Source organism: Panthera onca, chromosome E3 (genome assembly GCF_046562875.1).
Source record: "Panthera onca isolate mPanOnc1 chromosome E3, mPanOnc1 haplotype 2, whole genome shotgun sequence".
Lineage (NCBI taxonomy): Eukaryota > Metazoa > Chordata > Mammalia > Carnivora > Felidae > Panthera > Panthera onca.
In genome coordinates, this window is record NC_138354.1 from 20,354,462 (window position 1) to 20,372,163 (window position 17,702).

The 17,702-nt window shown below is 54.6% G+C and overlaps 1 protein-coding gene across 4 annotated transcripts in view; it reads right to left on the reverse strand.

Moving 5' to 3' along the window:
• Nucleotides 1-16,283, reverse strand: part of IL4R (interleukin 4 receptor) — a 40,837-nt gene extending 24,554 nt beyond the window's left edge. For 3 of the 4 annotated variants that reach the window (XM_060648819.3, XM_060648816.3, XM_060648817.3), the window contains exon 1: nucleotides 16,152-16,283. The gene's annotated coding sequence lies outside the window, so the exon portion shown is untranslated. Of the gene's footprint in view, nucleotides 1-3,505; nucleotides 3,841-16,151 lie in introns of those variants that run through there. The other variant, XM_060648818.3, reaches the window with a different exon arrangement.
• Between the last annotated feature and the right edge of the window lie 1,419 nt (nucleotides 16,284-17,702).

Genomic DNA, 17,702 nt, shown 5'->3' on the forward strand with positions numbered 1-17,702 from the left:
AGGTGAAGCAGCACCTTTAAAAAAAAAAAAAAAAGACAAAAAAAAGCCAGTGAAAGTCATATTAACAGAGATATGAAAGCCAGGACAAAGGAGGGGACAGTGCCCAACCACACCTGTGTATCCCTTTGGAAGAAACCCTGCTGATCTGAAGCTTGTCTAGAGGATGATTGATAACTGACACAGAGAGGGCTTAAAAATCCCAGAGGGCCTAGGAAGTTTTTGCCTAAAGGTTCTGCCCCCCTACACCCTATAGGCTCATGATTCACTTAACAAACATACAATATTTCCCACGTGCCAAGTTTCCTTGTGAACACCGCACTTTGATTAATTCATTCAATACTCAACGCAGCCCTATGAAGTAGGTACTATTCTTTCCCCCATTTTTAGATGAGGCAACCAAAGCACAAAAGGAGTAAGTGACTTGTCTGAGGGTACAGAGCCGTGGAGGTCACGAGATCTGAAAAGGGGCCATCAGGTTCGGGGGCCTCAGCTCCTAACCACTATCTCTGTCTGGAAGGCACAGTCCTTAATGTTCTGGAGATCACTGATCCGTCTGAATATGTGATGCAAACTCCAAACCCTCCTTCTCGAAAAGTGCACACGTTACATTTTGCATCCCATTTTAGGGGTTCACAGCTCCCCCAGAGCCCAGGCTAAGGGCTCCAGGTCAAAGACCCCTCCTCTAGGCAATGAGTGGTTTTTAAGGGTCTTTGAATTAAATTTCTTTTAAGTTTATTTTGAGAGACAGAGACGGGGGGAGGGGGCAGAGCATGAGTGGAGGAGGGGCAGAGAGAGAAGGAGACACAGAATCTGAAGCAGGCTCCAGGCTCTGAGCTGTCAGCACAGAGCCCGACGCGGGGCTCGAACTCACGGACCACGAGACCATGACCTGAGCCGAAGTCAGACGCGTAACTGACAGCCACCCAGGTGCCCCTTAAGGGTGTTTGAACAGGGTTGTGGCAAGATTTTCCAAAGGGCTAGTCTGGGGCTGAGAGAATGATGGGGCAGGGGCAGGGTGGGCGGCAAGGAATTAGCAGTTACTGCAAACATGAGTCACTTCGTTTCTTTGCCACACTGCAGGCAGAATCATTTTTTTTTTAAGTTTATTTATTTTTGAGAGAGAGAGAGAGAGAGAGTGGGAGAGAGGCAGAGAGAGAGAGAGGGAAACACAGAATCCAAAGCGGGCTTCAGGCTCCGAGCTGTCAACACAGAGCCCGATGCGGGGCTCAAACCCACAAACCATGAGATCATGACCCGAGCCAAAGTCAGACGCTTAACCTGCTGAGCCCCCCTCAGGCGCCCCGGCAGAGTCATTTTAACATCAGAAACCAGGCCATGAACTGTCTGCTCAAGCCCTTCGTTAGCCTCTGGCTCCCAAAGGGTGTCTTCGCCCAGGGACAAGGATGCCTGGAGTTCATGGCCCATCCAAGAGGAGCATCTCTGACTCAGCATTCAACCCAAGCCCGGGAGTGAAAACAGCCAATCCAAAAGGGTGCAGCCTGTGTGATTCCATTTATGTAACATTCTTGAAATGACAAAATTATGGAAATGGAGAACAGATGCACAGGCGGCGGGTAGGAAGGGAGGTCCGTGTGGCTATAAAAGGGCAACACGGGGCTCCTCGAGTCGCGGCTGCTGTGCTGGCGAAACAAACCTGCACACGGGGTGAAACTCCACAGAACCAAACACCCGCAAATGGGTACAAGGAAAACAGGGGTGCTCAGCGGATCCTATCAATGTCAATATCCCGGTTAGGCTATTGTGTTTTGTGAGACGGCACTCTTGGGCAGCAACGGACTCTGTTATTTCTTACAACTGTGTGTGAGTCTACAATCGTCTTAAAATAAGAAGTGTAAGAAATGCAAAAACCCAAACCAACCTAACAAAACCTTAAGCCCCCTGACGATCTGGCCCGGTACACATCCACCGTTGCCTCCCACCCCGTCCCCGTCCCCCACGAGCCTTTGGTCCCACTGGCCTCCGAGCACCTTGACGCACTCCTAAGCCCTCTTCTCCCTCACAGCCTTTACACCCAGAAACCCTACCCACTGAGGGTGCCCCCCTGTTAACTGCTCATCGCAACACCCTGTTTATTTCTGTCCTACACTTATCAGCATCTCTGTTCGTATCACTGAGGTTACACATGTGAATGTTTATTTCAGAACGTAGCCGGCAAAGACTGAGAGATCTGACTGCAAAAATGTTTTCAACTTCCCCAGTTCAAAATGCACCACTAAAAAAAAAAAAAAAAAAAAAGCAGGACGCCTCGGGGGCTCAGGGCGTTGACTCCTGATTTCAGCTCAGGTCATGATCCCAGGACTGTGGGATCGAGCCCTGTGTTGGGGCTCCGTGCTGAGCGTGGAGCCTGCTTAACATTCTCTCTCTCTCTGCCTCTACCTCTCTCCAGCCTCCCCTCTCTCAGATTTAAAAAAAAAAAAAAAAAAGCAAGCAAAGACTAGACAAAGATAGCAATCTACATTGTAGACAGCTAATGACCTTCCTATAAAGAGACCTTACAAATCAGTAAGACAAACATCCCTTTAAGAAAAACAGGCAAAGGTGGGGCGCCTGAGTGGCTCAGTCAGTTAAGTGTCTGACTTCAGCTCAGGTCATGATCTCACGGTTCCTGGGTTTGAGCCCCGCACCGGGCTCTGTCTGTACTGACAGCTCAGAGCCTGGAGCCTGCTTCGGATTCTGTGTCTCCCTCTCTCTCTGCCCCTCCCCTGCTCACGGTCTGTCTCTCCCTGTCTCTCAAAAATGAATAAATGTAAAATATTAAAAAAAAAGAAGAAAAAAAACAGGCAAAGGGCATAAATTATTCACCCAAGAACTATTCCACGTTGGCAAAACATGAAACAGCCCCTCTCATTCTGCTGCTAGTTTGCAATGTTCTGAGTGTAGAGGATCACCCATACCATTTAAATTATTTGTCTATATATGTATTGTTTTTCCCCCCTGCCCCACACACCCCATCAGAAGGCAAGCCCCATGAGGACAGAGCTTTATGGTCATTGTTTTGTCCCCAGGACCTGAATAGTGCCTGACACATACATAGTGTATGCTCAATAAACATCTATTAAATGAGTGGCTAAAAACCAAGAATAACAGATTCTGTAATCTATTTTCAAACACGGGGTGCCGAGCTGTTGCTTATGACGATTGCCGTGCATACACCTCTATAAGGCAGGCTGCCATTGAAACCCCCATTTTACACAGGAGGAGACAGAGGCACAGAGAAGTTACACAGCTAGGATTTGAACCCAGGCAGCCTCACTCCAGAAGCCACGTGCCTGACCACTTGTTTTTGCCGCCTCGTGAAATGCCATCCCTGGCCCCCTGGGAATGCGGTGTTATGGCCAAAACTGAGGCCTAGAGACGGGCAAGTGACAAAACCAAGGTCAGGGAGGTAGGAAGCAGCACTTAGTGAAAGCCTGAGCCAGGAAGAGGTCAGAAGTGCTCTGAGTGGGAAAACCCTCCTGCTGGCAGTGAAATACACTTAACTCACTCTTTCTGTTGGGGAGGAGGGGAGTGGAGAGTCTTGAAATGTCAAGGCCGGCGGCAGTCAGGCAGTGACCGGGCAGGCTCTTCCTGAGCCCAAAAGGGTTGCAAGGCCGCCCACACAGGCTCCTCTTTCCTCTCTTGACCACAAACCGGCTCGAAGTGGGGCTGGACGGGCAGACAGGATGCAGCCAGTCCCATGAGGAGCGAGCGCATGTGAAGAGGAAGCCGATGACAGCAGGGGCTGACGGTGGCCTCCCTGGGGGGAGCCACCAGCCCCTGAAACTCCACAGTCTTAAGCCAGCCTGGAGCTTCCTCTGGCCTCCGGGACAGCTAGGCCAGTCTGGCGGGGAGCCAGGGGCACACTTCTCCTCCCAGCGGTCGCCTTCCCAGAAGCGCTGCCCGGCAGAGGTTCCCGGAACCGGCAGCCGCATCAGCAGCCCCGCCTGGCCGGCAAGGCGGGCCAGGCCAGGGCCCCAAGACCGAAAGCCGAGTGAGGAGTGACGGCAGGCTGCCTCCACTACTGCTGGAGGCAAGAACCGGCCACCTTGGCCAACAGAGCCCAGCGGGCTCCCCGTGCACCTACTGTGTGCTCCCAGCCTTTGCCCGCGTGTATTCTCGCGGCGGGTGTTACTAAGCGCCTACTACGTGCCGGCGACCGCAGACGTGGGAGAAGCCACTCATGCATTCGCTCATTCACTTCCTCCCTCTGACAAGTACTTGAGAAGATAAGTCACTGGAGGTTTTTGAGCAGAGACGTGACATTATGAGATGTTTTAAGCCATCTCTCCGCTTATGTGGTCTACAGGGCCCACGGGGTGAAGGGCAGAAGCAGGTACCGGTGAGGAGCCTCCTGCGCTGGTCCAGGCAGCAGGTGCCGGGAAGGGTCTGTAAGAGCAGGCTGGATTCCAGATCTGTCGAGGGCACAGCCAGCAGCATTTGCTGACCGCACAGACTTTGCCAAGAGAAGAGAGCCATCAAAAAGGCTAGATCTGGTCTTGTCAGGATGCCACACAGTGTGGGAGGGACCCATGCGGGAAGCAGGCCTGCAGAGGGGCTGTGGGTACGACGAGGCTGTCGGCAGGCAGCCGTCAGGGAGGATCCACGCTGGTCCTCGAGGGTCAAGTGTCCCTAGAGGGACTCCCCAGGGGAGGGCAGGGGTGCCGTGTGCAGAGGGAGGAAGACCTTCCCACGCACGGGAGGCGCCGTGGACTCCGTGAGGGCAGGCCACGTCGCGTCCTCTGTAAGCAGAAGGCCAAGCCCGGCGGCCGGTGCAGGGTACCTCCTCAACAAGCAACCCTGCGTCTTCCACCTTGTTCTTATTTCTACACTTACACGGTGCTCCCCCAGTGCCAGCCGCTGTTCTAGATGCTCTAAGTCCTCACTGTGAGGGGGCAACAATAATTAAGCCCATTTTTGATCCTGAGGAGTCTCGGGAGAAGGAAAGAGACAGGGGAAGTGACGAGTGAAGGATGAGTGAATAGCCAGGGAGGATGGAGGGCATGGCCCATCCCCCACCCCGCAAGATAGGCCGTGGGCTGCAGGGACGGACAGAAGGAGAGGTCAGCGGGGCCAGAAGACAACACTGCCAACCAGGCACGGTGCGTGGTTCAGACCCCGTCCATCCCCAGTGCAACGGGGAGCCACTGAAGGCTGTCAGGCAGGGCAGGAGCAGGTGCACCTGCCAGAAAGTCCACTGCACCTTAGGTGTGGAGAAGGGCTGTAGGTTCGAGGCCGAGGTGGCCAGGCTGAGGGGCGTGCTGGGTGCTGCTGGAGACGAGGGGCAGACTCAGCCCTGCACGGGAGGTAAGGGTGGTGAACTTGCCGATGGCTGGCAGTGGGTGCCAGGAAGATCACGCGCCCCCCATGCCGGGGACACGGGGAGTCGAAGCAGGTGGTGGGGAGTGGGCATCCAGTCCGGGAGGCAATATATTCTTTTTTTTTTAATTTTTTTTAATGTTTATTTTTGAGACAGAGAAAGGCAGAGCATGAACGGGGGAGGGGCAGAGAGAGAGAGACACAGAATCCGAAGCAGGCTCCAGGCTCCGAGCTGTCAGCACAGAGCCCGATGCGGGGCTCGAACTCACAAGGAGTGAGATCATGACCTGAGCTGAAGTCAGACGCTACACCGACCGAGCCCCCTAGGCGCCCCACGGAGGCAATACATTCTACTGGCCTGGAGCTCAGAAGGTAGGCTTGGGCTGGAGACAGGCCTGAAGGTCATTAGCCGTGTCAGAACCCACGCGGTTGCGCAGAGTTAGGGAAGGCCTTGTCTGAGGGGGACAGGAGAGGGTTGGAGACCGTGGACCTCCTTCACAGGACATGGCTGGGCCAGACCCGCTGGAGGGGGCACCATCTTGGGGACAGGCTGGCCACTTTATGGCAGTGGGGACACTCGTGCTGGCTGTCCCAAGCTGCCAGTGGGAACCCAGGGGAGGCTGGACCTCAGAAGGTCCTGGAGGCCCCAGGGAGGAGGCTGAGCCTACGGGCCCCGTGTCCAGACGCCGCAGAGTCAGGAACGGCAGCTGAGCCCCATCACTTGCAAGGCCATTTCTGTGTTTAGCACTTATCCCTTGAGGCTCACCACATGCACACACGTCCTGTACCTCGGTCCCAGCTCCCACGAGACCCGAGGCTGTGTCCGCCCTGTTCACTGCTGGCACCCCAGAGCCATACGCCGCTCGGCACACAGCAGAGGGGCCACGGGTATGTGCTCAGTGCAGGAGGGCCTGGACGGCCATCCCTCACGAAAGCAGGGACACAGCTCCACAAGCTGGAATTTTCCACCTCTCACAGCTAGATAAACACTGACCAATTCTGGCTCCGAATTTCCTTAAATACCTTAATGCAGGCACCGATCTTGGCCACCCCCGGGGGAAGTGACTGCAGAATGCTGGTAATTGGGGCATTACCATGATTATGACATCTGGCCCCAAGATGCTGATTAGATTTTGCTGGTCTTAGGGACAGTCACGGCTCCCAGTGGGCCTGCTTCCCGAGGTCCGCAGAAGTCACCATGATTGCCCCTGTGTGTCCCCAGTTCCTCCAGCCATTAGAGACCATGCCCTGGGCCCTTCTGCCCAGGGGTTCCACCCCACCCCCCAAACTGACCGGCCACAGCCTTGGTCAGAGCAGACTGTCGTGCACTTACAAGTTAACCAACTCATTTAACCCTAACAGCAACCCGAGGAACAGGGCAGGTGCGGTTAGTACCCTCCCCACGGCAGACACGGGGGAAACTGACACCCAGAGGCCCAGGAACCTGCCTAAGAACCGCAGAGAGAGAGGGAAGCCGAGGCTCAGAGGCGTTCAGGGATCATCCAAGGTGACCAGGCAGGAAGTGAGTGAGCTGGAACTTGGCTTCTGTCCCTGTTTGCCCAGCCCTCCTCTGTGAACTTGTCTCAACAGTGACCAGGACTTTGCCCCCTGGGCAAACCCACAGCCGGTAGGTAGCATGTCAGCACAGGCAAGATCTCCCTGTTCACTTTCTGCCTGCAGACAGGTGCTGGGGGCAGAGGTCTCCCCCTGGAGCGCATCCTGCTGTCCACCCTGCCCTGCGCCAATGTTATCCCTGGCACGGTGAGGGACACCCGGACGCGTGGGGCCGCCCACGTGGGCAGCGACCTCAGAGCATCTGACACACAGAAGCCTAACTCTGGGCCTAAGTGTGCAGGCCCTGCCCTGCCCGGCTGACAGGCCTAGGCAAGCCAGGGGCCCTCTCAGAGCATCAGTCTCCTCGTCTGTGATGTGAGGACAGAACCACTTGCCTCGCCGGTCGCACAAGGGGACGGAGAGACCACAGCGGGGTGGAAGAGGCACTAGGGACAGCGTTGATGGAGCAGGTGGCAAAAGCCCATCTTCAAGCACCAAGGAAACGCTCCGAGACCCTGAGTAGCGACAGGTGCCATGACAACCGTGGTCAGGTCTCACGGGCGCGAACTGAATGGAGGAAGCCGGGTTCCAAAGGGCAAAACTGATTCCATTTACATCAAGTTCCAGAGGAGACACCCCTTGATCCTGGGGGTCAGAAGTCAGGGAAGTGTCTTTGGCGGGGCAGGCAGGAGGGAACCTTCTGGGGGGCCGGTCAAGCTGGGTTACACACGCAAGTGCACACTTTGGGAAAATGCACGAAGCTGTGCACCGGCCTGCACGTAAGCTCACTAAGGAGGAAAAGGGAAAGAGATGGGTGAACGGGTGTGCGATCCGGGCTGAGGGGGCACGGCCGCAAACGTCTCAGCCCACCCGTGCTCAGGCCCACGAGGGTCCCCAAAGACCCCGCAGTCCACTCCCCAGCCTTTACAGGGGCCCCCGACTTCAGCCTACCTGCTTCTTCACTCACTGTCTCGGCGGGGGGGTCGCACAGCTCACAGCCACCTGCCCCAGACGACCCAGGTGTCTACGGGATCACAGACCCGACACCTCAATGGCAGAGAAGGGACAAGCCGCAGCGGGTGGGCACAGGCCCAGCCCTAAAGGGCAGCCGTCACTCTGTGTCAGCCGCTTTTTGCCACATCAGCGAAGGCCTGGGCATTGCTAGGTCTCCTGATTTTTCAAAAGAAGCTAGAAATCCAGATTTCTATGCATATTTTCCTGATTTTTAAACGTCGGAAAAGAGTTCCATTTTCAAAAACCACACCACACATCTGTGGTCTCCCTTTGGCTTCCGACGACCAGCTGGTGTCATCTGGGGTGGGTGGGTGTCCTGAGACACCTCCCCCCCCAGCCTCCTGGTGCACCGGCCCCACCCCCACCCCTAAAGGTGTTAAGGCTGATACCTTTCCCTCCCTTCTGTCCCTAGTTCCTCTTATTCATTATGGGATGTGGTTGTTATGGTGACAAGGAAGGGATGGGGCTGGAGACCCAGCTTTGCCTGCTCTTTGGTGTCAAGGATCCTCCAAATTCTGCAAGCCCCCTGCCTTCCGCCTTCGTCGGGGAGGACGAGGAGCCCAAGAGCGGTCCTTACCAACCTTGCGCCCCCCCAGCGCTGCCCCCCACCCATCCCCAAATGTGCCCCAGACTCCCCTCTCAGTGCCCACCTCCTAAGCCACCCCCTTGGGTCACTGCTACTCAAACCCCGCTCCTTCCTCAGCCCTTCCCTGCCTGTCCCTCTGTCCCATGAGCAGTGAGCTGCACCTTCTTCCAGACCAGAAGCCCCTCCAGGCCAGAGACTGTGTCTTACTCGTGTATCTGTGAACAGCCCAGGAAGCCAACCAGGGGCGGCCACCGTGAAGTCGGCCTTCACCCTCAGGGCTCCGGCAGGCACAGTCCTCCCTCCCCCTCCCTCCCTCTCCGTCCCTCCCTCTTCTCACCGTCTGGAAAGCCAGCCCATATTCACACCCAGTGACTAACTTGTAGGGATGTAGGCAGCTCCTTTTCTATTCTCCACTCTCATTATTTTTCCAGAAACCCGAGAGGAGAGGCCAAGTGAGTCATGTCCCCATTTTACAGATGAGGAAATTTAAGGCCCAAGCAGGCAAAAGGACTTGCCCCAAATTATGCAGCAAGTGGGTTACAGAGCTGAGTCTGAGAGGTAATATATATATGTGTGTGTGTATATATACACACACACACATATATATAATTATTTTTAATTTATGTGGCTACAAGACTGTAGTCAAAGAAAATTCCTAGAAAAGTCCTTCAACTTTAGTGTTGAAGAAAAGAAGACAGAGAATTGGTCAAGAGACCAATGCGCATAAAGATAAGAGGTACGGGAATGAAGGAACACTGAATAAAATAAATTCAAGACAGCAAAGTATTAAAAGAGAGAAAGGTGGCTCTTTTATACTGATAAAAGGAGCAATTCACCAGAAGGAATAAATATCATGAACCCTTCTTCGATTCATGTTTTGTTTTTATATGCACCTAACAGCACAGCTTTGAAAATAAAGCAAAAAAAAAAACAAACAAGAAAAGGTCAAGGTGAAATGAATAGATCCTTTATCAGAGCGGGAGATAAGTCAGATAGAGAAAAACACGTAAAAATATAGAAAACATGAATGATGTAATTAGCAAAATTGATCTAAGAGCTCTATTTCTGAAACGTTACACCCACCTTGGGGGAGCCTGGGTGGCTCAGTCGGTTGAGCCTCAGGCTCTGGATTTCAGCTCAGGTCATGATCTCACGGTTTGTGAGTTCAAGTCCCACATCAGGCTCTCTGTTGTCACTGCAGAGACTGCTTCAGATCTTTGGTCCCTCTCTCTCTCTCTCTCTCTCTCTCTGCCCCTCCCCCACTTGCACTCTCTCTCTTTCAAAAATAAACAAACATTAAAAACAAAACAAAAACCTCCACACCCACCAGAAAATATACATCCTTTCAAACACAAGTGGAAGATACAAAAGAAACTAACCAGAGAATCTTACAAAGATCTTCACAAATTCTCCATCACTGATATCATACAAGCCATAAATACTGACCACAATGCAACAAATTGAGACTCCAAGCATACAAGGATAACTTCAAAAAAAAAAAAAAAATCCATTCATCTTTAAAAACGTTTGAAGTGCGTAACACTTTTAATCAAAAGGGAAACTAAATTATTTTTGCATTGTGTCACAAGACCTGTGGAATGAAGCCAAAGGAGTACTCAAAAAAAAATTACAGCCTCTTAGCCTGAAGTAGATTTACTAGAAAACAAGAAAGCCTAAAAAACAACTGCCAGCCTCAAATAAGGAGTCTCATGACGGAATATACTTTGACAGACAGCAGCTCGTGCAGAAGAGAGATCTGGAGGTTTTAGCTGGCAAGCCCAATGTACGCCCCAAGCGGGATGTGGTCACTATAAAGTATGATTGCAGGTTGTATCAACAAAGATATGGGTCCAAATCCAAGGAGGTGAGAGTCTTCCTCCTCTGTGACTGGGCAGACACTGGGGGAAGCAATGGGTTTTATGTGAGACTTTGACGAATCTGTTCATGTCTAAAGCCAAGCTGAATTCTCTACAATTCCTTGAGTCAGGAAGAGTGGTTGAAAGGACTATACCTGTGTAGTCTGAATAAGAGAAATATTGGGCTCAGGTTGGGGGGAGCTGGTTACTACTTCCAAGGGGGCAGAACCAGAGTCAGAAAGTGAATGGTACCGGAAAGTGAGTTTGGCTAAATCTCAGGAAAGATTTTCTCCCAGTTAGAGCTGTCCTGCTATGAGGATCTGCCTTCCAGAAGGCCTGTGCTCTATGGCCAGGGGCAAGATCGTCAAGAGGCTATGGCTCCAAGAGCCTGGAGGACTGCCCGTCCAGAGATCTAGTGTCTCCCCTCTCCAGAGAGATTCCGTTTCCTCTTTTCAAAAGGCAGAACGCTTTCCTGGCTCCTTCAGGAAAACCTCAGGGCCTCCCCAGTTCCCCAAAATGGCTCTGGGTGACTGTGCTCCCCTCATTTCTGACCGTGAAACGTAGTTCTCTACTCCTTGGGCTGTATGGCTCAGAACAGCGGTTAAATGCATAGGCTCCCAGGTCAGCAGCCGTGGGTTTGAATCCAGACTCTGCCCCCTTGGAGCTGTGCCACCCAGATCGGCCACTTACCCAGAGCCTCAGTTTCCTCCTCGGGGAAACGGGGAGGCGCCCACTCATCTACCCGTGTTCACCCAGCGCAGTGCCTGATCCTCACTGTATGCTCTGTGCTGTGGTGGATGTCACGGTCACGGTCACAGGCCGGGAACGTGCTCATTGGCAGAATGATCTGTAAAACGATCTGTATGATGATGGAATCACCCGTAACACCAATCCGGGCCTGACCACATCCAGGTGTTTTTTTGTTGTTTTTTTTTTTAATTTTTAACGTTTATTTATTTTTGAGACAGAGAGAGACAGAGCATGAACAGGGGAGGGGCAGAGAGAGAGGGAGACACAGAATCTGAAACAGGCTCCAGGCTCTGAGCCATCAGCACAGAGCCCGACGCGGGGCTGGAACTCACGGACCGCGAGATCGTGACCTGAGCCGAAGTCGGACGCTCAACCGACTGAGCCACCCAGGCGCCCCCACATCCAGGTGTTTAAACACCATGGTAAAGACTGGAGATGCTGGAGCTGCTGGGTTCACGGCCCCGCGCTGCCACCCGTGTGACCCCGGACAAGTTACTCAACTACTCAGTGCCTGTTTCTTCATCGGCAGAGTCTAGATAAGAGCAGTTCCTACTTGGGAAGGTTACTTTACAAGGTGAATGAGACACTGCAGGGATCTGGTTCCCGTTTTCCTCCCTGACCTATGCTCCTACCCCTCGGTGTCTGGCTCACTTCCATACCACCACATCAGCTTCCTTGTGGGTCAGATGCACCAAGCCTGTTCCCACCTCAGGGCCTTTGCACCTGCTGTTCCCGCTGCTGGAATCACTCTCCGGATGTCCATGTGCCTTTTTACCTCAGGTCTCACCTCAAAAGTCACCTCCCCTGCTACACTGTCAGCTCTAAGAGGGCTCTCGTTTCTGTGTCATTCACTGCTGTGTCCCCAGTCCCTAACACGTCTGCTGAGCGAGTGGAAGCCTGGTGCTGACCCTCAAGACGTGTGTGTACCTGTTACTTTCAGGTGTGTGGTTAGTCCCTTCAACCCGCTGCTCAGAACTACAGTCCTTCCGCTAATATTAGGAAGGGTTCCACCAAACCCAGGAAGCCACGCTCTCTTCCCCTCACACGGACCCACTTCCTTCCTCTGTCCCTGGAGGAGGGAGGAGGGTGGAGGGAGGACTCAGATGCCCGCCCCGCTGCTGATCCTCTCCAGCCGGCTGGCACCCGGGCCTGCTTGAGACAAGTCCCAGAGTCTCTAAAGCAAACTCGGAAATGCCACGTGGGCCCCCGTGGGTGAGAATGAGTCAGTCAGAGCCAAACCCGAAATCTCAGACTCACGGTCACATCTTGGAAAGGCAAGGACATGCGAGTTTAGACAGAACTGTGCGCCCAGAGCCAGGGACAAGCAGTGGGCCAGGAGGCGGGGTTGGTGGGGTGGATGAGACCTTCCCTGCGGGCTCCCTCCCCACCCGTGGCCCATTCTTCCCCGGGGCCTCTGCCCCACATCGTCCTAAATGTGGCTCCTCGGGAGAGGCTCCCGCAAAGTCCACCCTCACCCGGCTTTTGTTTTCCTCCCCAGTCCTGACGGGGTCCTGAAGGTCCCTGTCCTCTTGTGTGAAATCCCCGGGGACCAGGCATGTCTCAGAAGTCACAGTAACTCAGATTATAGACAGGTTATTGAGGATGAAATCCCACCAGGCGTAACCACCCACCCTGCCTCCCTCCCCCCATGGGTCCAGCACTACCCCCTCCCTCCCCCCCTCCATCGCTCATGTCAATTTCTCCACAGGGCAACACATAAGCGTTGGCGTCCAGGGGGATTAACAAACACACCAAAGAACCCCCTGATTAGTTGCCCTCAGTTCTTGCTTCCAACTGAATGATGGAAAACCTTGTCGGTTTTCAGAACTTGCAGAGTTCAGAATTAGGAATAAGGGTGATACATGTGAATGTGTTTGCTTAGTTGTGTATCGCCCGTCTTCAAACTAGAATTTAAACTCTAGGAGAGCAAGGACTTTGTCCAATACTCGGTCAGTAGCTCCTGGAACATATAGGTGCTTGATGAACATTTGGAGACATGAATGAGCTAGCCAGGTGCTGGATATGGAGAAGCGATTGTCCTAAGAAGAGAAACCGCCATCACTGAGCCGTGGGCAAGGTGCCTGTAAAAACTATGCCCTGAACACCCCCCAATACTCATTTTCGTGACAAGCAAACCGAGGCTCACAGAGGTTAAGCAAGTGCCTCATGATCACACAGATAGGAAATAGCAAGGTCAGATCTGAACCCGGGGCCCCTGTCTGCAAGCCTGTGTCCTTCTCTCTGCCTCCTGCTCAGAGAAACAGAATGACTCGATGGCAGTCAGAAAACAGGGAGACAGCCCTGGGTGACGCTGGTTGCCCTGGCCTCTGCAAGAGCCTTCAGTCTCCCCTGGGCTTCCTGTCCACACTCTTGCAAAGGGCAAGTTCATACACAGCCAGGCGAGCCACTGGCCTGTCTTCTAGCCTAGCCAAGGGAATTCTGGCCAAACGTGACTGGGCATGTGGAACGCTCAGAAAGATGTCCCTCTTGCTAACCTGAGCAAACTGACATAGCAGGAGAGAACTCAGGCTGGGGAGAAAGGCAGATTCAAATCCTTCCCTGTCGCTCCTAGACAACATGGCCTTAGGCAAGGCCACTGCACACATCTCTGGGTCTCAGTTTCCTCCCTGGCAAAATGGATCGATTCCATCCCATCCAATGGGGTTCCTTTATTTATTTAACAAGTACATAGTGCTCAGTCAGTACCAGGCACTGCTCTGGAGGCTCGACATGTATCCGTTCACTTAATCGTTGCTACAATGGTATAAAGCAGTCACTGTAATTTCATAAACGGGGAGACTGAGGTCCTGACAAATTAGTAAATTGGAAAGCCAGCATTTGAACCTCGGCAACCTGGCTCCAGAGTCCATACTCGTTACCTCCACGCTATACTTCCTAACGGGTAAAAACAGTCATGAACATTTGTTGTGCATGTACGACGCTTTGGAAACTGTGTTAAGTATCTTATAAAACATGATGCCCTTAGCCTTCGTGAAAGCCCAGCCTGACAAATGTGAAGCACCCCGGGGGGCTCTGTCCCTGCCTCCCTTGCAGGTGCCATCAAAGGCAGCTGAGGGCAGAGGGCAGCACCTCCATTCTGGGGGGCAGGGGAGTAGGGGTGGAGGGAGAGGACGGGTCCAGGACAGGCCCTCTCCTCACTTCTCCCACAGTGCATTTCAGCTGCGTTGCTAAATCAGAGCATCTGGAAACTGACTGCCTCAGGGGACCACCTCCCTGCCCCTGCTGTGTGGTACAAAACACATCAGTTACTGAGCTGCTGCCCGGAATGTGGAAATCTTCAGGTGATCCCAGATCTGCTGGTAACTGGGCGTGTGGTAACCAGAGTGCCTGACTCACGAGTGGTTTTCCCTCCCTGCTGCCTTCCCAAGGCCTCCCTCCAGCCTTGGCTTTAGGGATCCGGGGGCACCCAGGAATCTGCATTGTGGTTTTTATGGCTCGGGCTGAGGTGAAGTGCACTGGGCCACACTCTTCAGCATGGCATTCAAGGCCTTCCACAACGTGGCCAGACGCACCTTCCCATCCCTGTCTGGCTGCCCCCCCCTCCCCCGGCACCTCTCCCTCAGGCCTCTCCCAGCTGCTCCCAGCTGCTCCCTCCCATTCTCCCGTAGCCAAGCTCCCCCGCCCCTCTTCCAAGGCTGGCTCAGGGGTCCCCGCTCCATGAAGCCTGTCCCTGCCAGGTGATCACCCCTACTTGCGCGAGCCCCCCCGAAAGGCAAACACCAGTGCTATTTAGAGCAGTGTCCTGTAGGAGCCCAGCGGGTGCTGATTAATGAATGGATGGCTGCGGGAGGTTGCCCCCCCCAACCCCTTGCTCCCTGCCAACACCACAGCATCCACATCTGTAACCACTGGGCAGGTGAGCTGCTCTTGAGGAGTCTTTGCAGGACTCTGGAATCCCCTGACCGTGGGGGGACACCCTGGACAGAGGTGCACCTCACTCTCAGTTTCCCCATCGGACTTTAGGATTGTAATCAAGGCACTGATGTCCCAGAAAATGCCCAGGCTTCTAACAGGCCACCCTTAGGGAAGGAGCAGCAGGGGTGGAACCTGGGAGGCAGCTGGGGAAGAGCAGAGGCTAGGACCCCACCGGGATGAGTGCTGGCAGGGGAGCCATCTGCAAATCCCAGCAGCAGGACCACTGAGGGTTGCTTGGTCCCGTCTTGCTTGATATAAGAAATCCAGATGTTGTGGGTTTTTAAAACTCCAGATTCCTAGATTTACTGAATCGCAACCTCACTGAAGACAGCCCGGGAATCTGCCTTTTAATAAAATCCCTTGGATAATTCGTTTATGGGGTAGTTTGACAAATATTGCCGACGGGTGGACCACGACAGGCTCTGGCGTCAGAACCGCCTGGGTTCGAATCCTGCCGCACCCTTTCCAGGCAGTTGTCCACCTCGGGCAAGTCATTTAAATTGCCTGTGCCACACAGCGTCCTCCTCTGAAAAACGGACGGACACACGGCACCGACCAAAACAGTTATTTTGCGATTTAACTCAGAATACGTTCAATGCTCAGGACAGAATCTGTACAAAATGAGTCCAGTTAAATGACCGCTATTGTTACTGGGTCTACCCAGCGTTCAAGTAAGGAGACAAGGAGTCGACAGGGCCCCGTTTCCCCAGATGCCTCGACCGGGTAACCAAGTTCAGTTTTCGGAACTCCCCCTCCCCCCCTCCGCCCCAATCCTCACCCATTTCCTGCGCGCGGGGCAGGGGGTGATCGCTGGGACACTGGCGCTGCATGGCCCGAGCCCCGCCTCACCCCACGCTCACGACGGCCCCGGGTCCCCGAGGGGCCGTCCCCGCTGGCGTCTCCGGGCCAGCACGAGTTTGGGGGGCGCGCCGGGGACCCCGCTCCGCGCGTCCGCCGCCCCCGGGGGCGCCCGGGCCGAGCCGGCCGCCGCTCGGGGCGCGGGGAGGAGTGGGCTCCGGGCGACCCCCGACGGGGTCTGGTCGGCCCGGGGGTCCCCGTCGCCTGGAACCCCGCCGGCGGCCGAGCCCATCCCCCGGCCGGTCCCCCGTCTCCGCCGCGCGCATCGGCCCGCGTCCTACCTGCGCGCCCCGGGTCCATTCGCCGCGCCGGCGCCCGAGCGGGATGTGGGGGACCCCCGGTCGGCCAGTCCTGCCCGCGCCGCGCGGGGCTTTCCTGGGCGCGCGAGCCGGCCCGCCCCGGCTTCCTGCGCCCCGCCCCTCCGCAGGCCCCGCCCCTCCGCAGGCCCCGCCCCGTGCCCCCGCCCTCCCCGCCCTCTCCGTGCCTCCCGGCCGCCCACTGTCCCGGCCTGGCTCCCGCGCCCGCCTCCTCGCCCGCGCGGCCTCTCCCTCCAGAACCCCGCAGTGCTTCCCCCTGGCTCTCCGAATGGCGTCCCGGCTCCGGCCCCAGCCTCGCGTCGCAGGGGAGCAGGTGCATGTGGGGCTGGGGCGTTGGGCGGCTTTCATCCCTCTGCCCTTCCCAAAGGCCCAGCTTCTGCGAGGTGCCCCTGTGCGTTTGTTCCTTCAATGTTTCCTGAGCGCCTGCCTTATGCCGGGGGCCCGAAGAATTTAGATAGTGGAACAACTCTTCTGGCAATAGCTGGTAAGATCTGGCAGGCTCTGTTGTGAGGCACTGCATGTAGTAATTTATTTAACTCTCACAACTACCCTAGGAGGGAGCTGTATTACTATCACTCGTTTTTACGGATGGGGAAACTGAGGCACAGAGGGGCAACTTGGTGAGAATCGTGCAGCAGGTGTGGGATTTGAGCCCAGGCCCCGTAGACCACTAACCACTGGACACCATAAAAACCCCAATGGAGCCAAGCAGTAGGGAAGAATGCTAAGAGAATAAAATATTTCAGGTGACAAGAGGTCCGGAGAAGAAAATAAAGCAGAGAGGGACCTATTAGGTCAGTCGGGGTCGGTGGTTGAAAGGTGTCCCTGATGAAGACACGTTTGAGCTGATCCTGAACAGAATATGGGGGAAGACTAGTTCAGGGAGAGAAAACAGCAAGTGCAAAGGCCCTGGGGTGGCGTGTTGGAGTAATTGTCTGAAGGCTAGCTTGGCCGGAGAGACTTGAGGAAGGGAAAATGGAAGGAGGTAAGGTAAGAGGATGTGCTGACTCAGGCTGCGAAGTGCTGGAGATCCAGAGGGTAATTTGACCCCATCTTAGGCTCAAGAAGCTCCTGGTCTTAGAATAGAGGCAGAATCCTCACAGCCAAGGACAGCCCGATGGGCTTGCTGTGGTGGAGGGTGAGCCAGGGGAGCAGAGAAGCCTCTGGGAGGGGACACAGTACTTCAATTCTCTTTCGTTATTTTTCATGCACTTATTTTTCTCTCGGCCCTACTGTGTGCCTAAGCCTGTGACAAGTGCTGAGGACACAGATATGGAGATAAATATGGACCCTGCTTACTGAGACCTTACAGTTCAAGTATATGACAGTAGACAGTTTGGGGGGGAGTCAAGGGTGGCTTCCTGGAGGACATGGCCTCTGACGGTCTCTCCAAAGATCAGTGCAGAAAAGGGAGGGAAAAGGGAAAGGCATTCAGGCAGAGGGGATGGGGCGAGCAAATACCTAGAGGTGAGAAAAGCTACAATAATTTAGCATGTATGTATTAATGCCTCCATG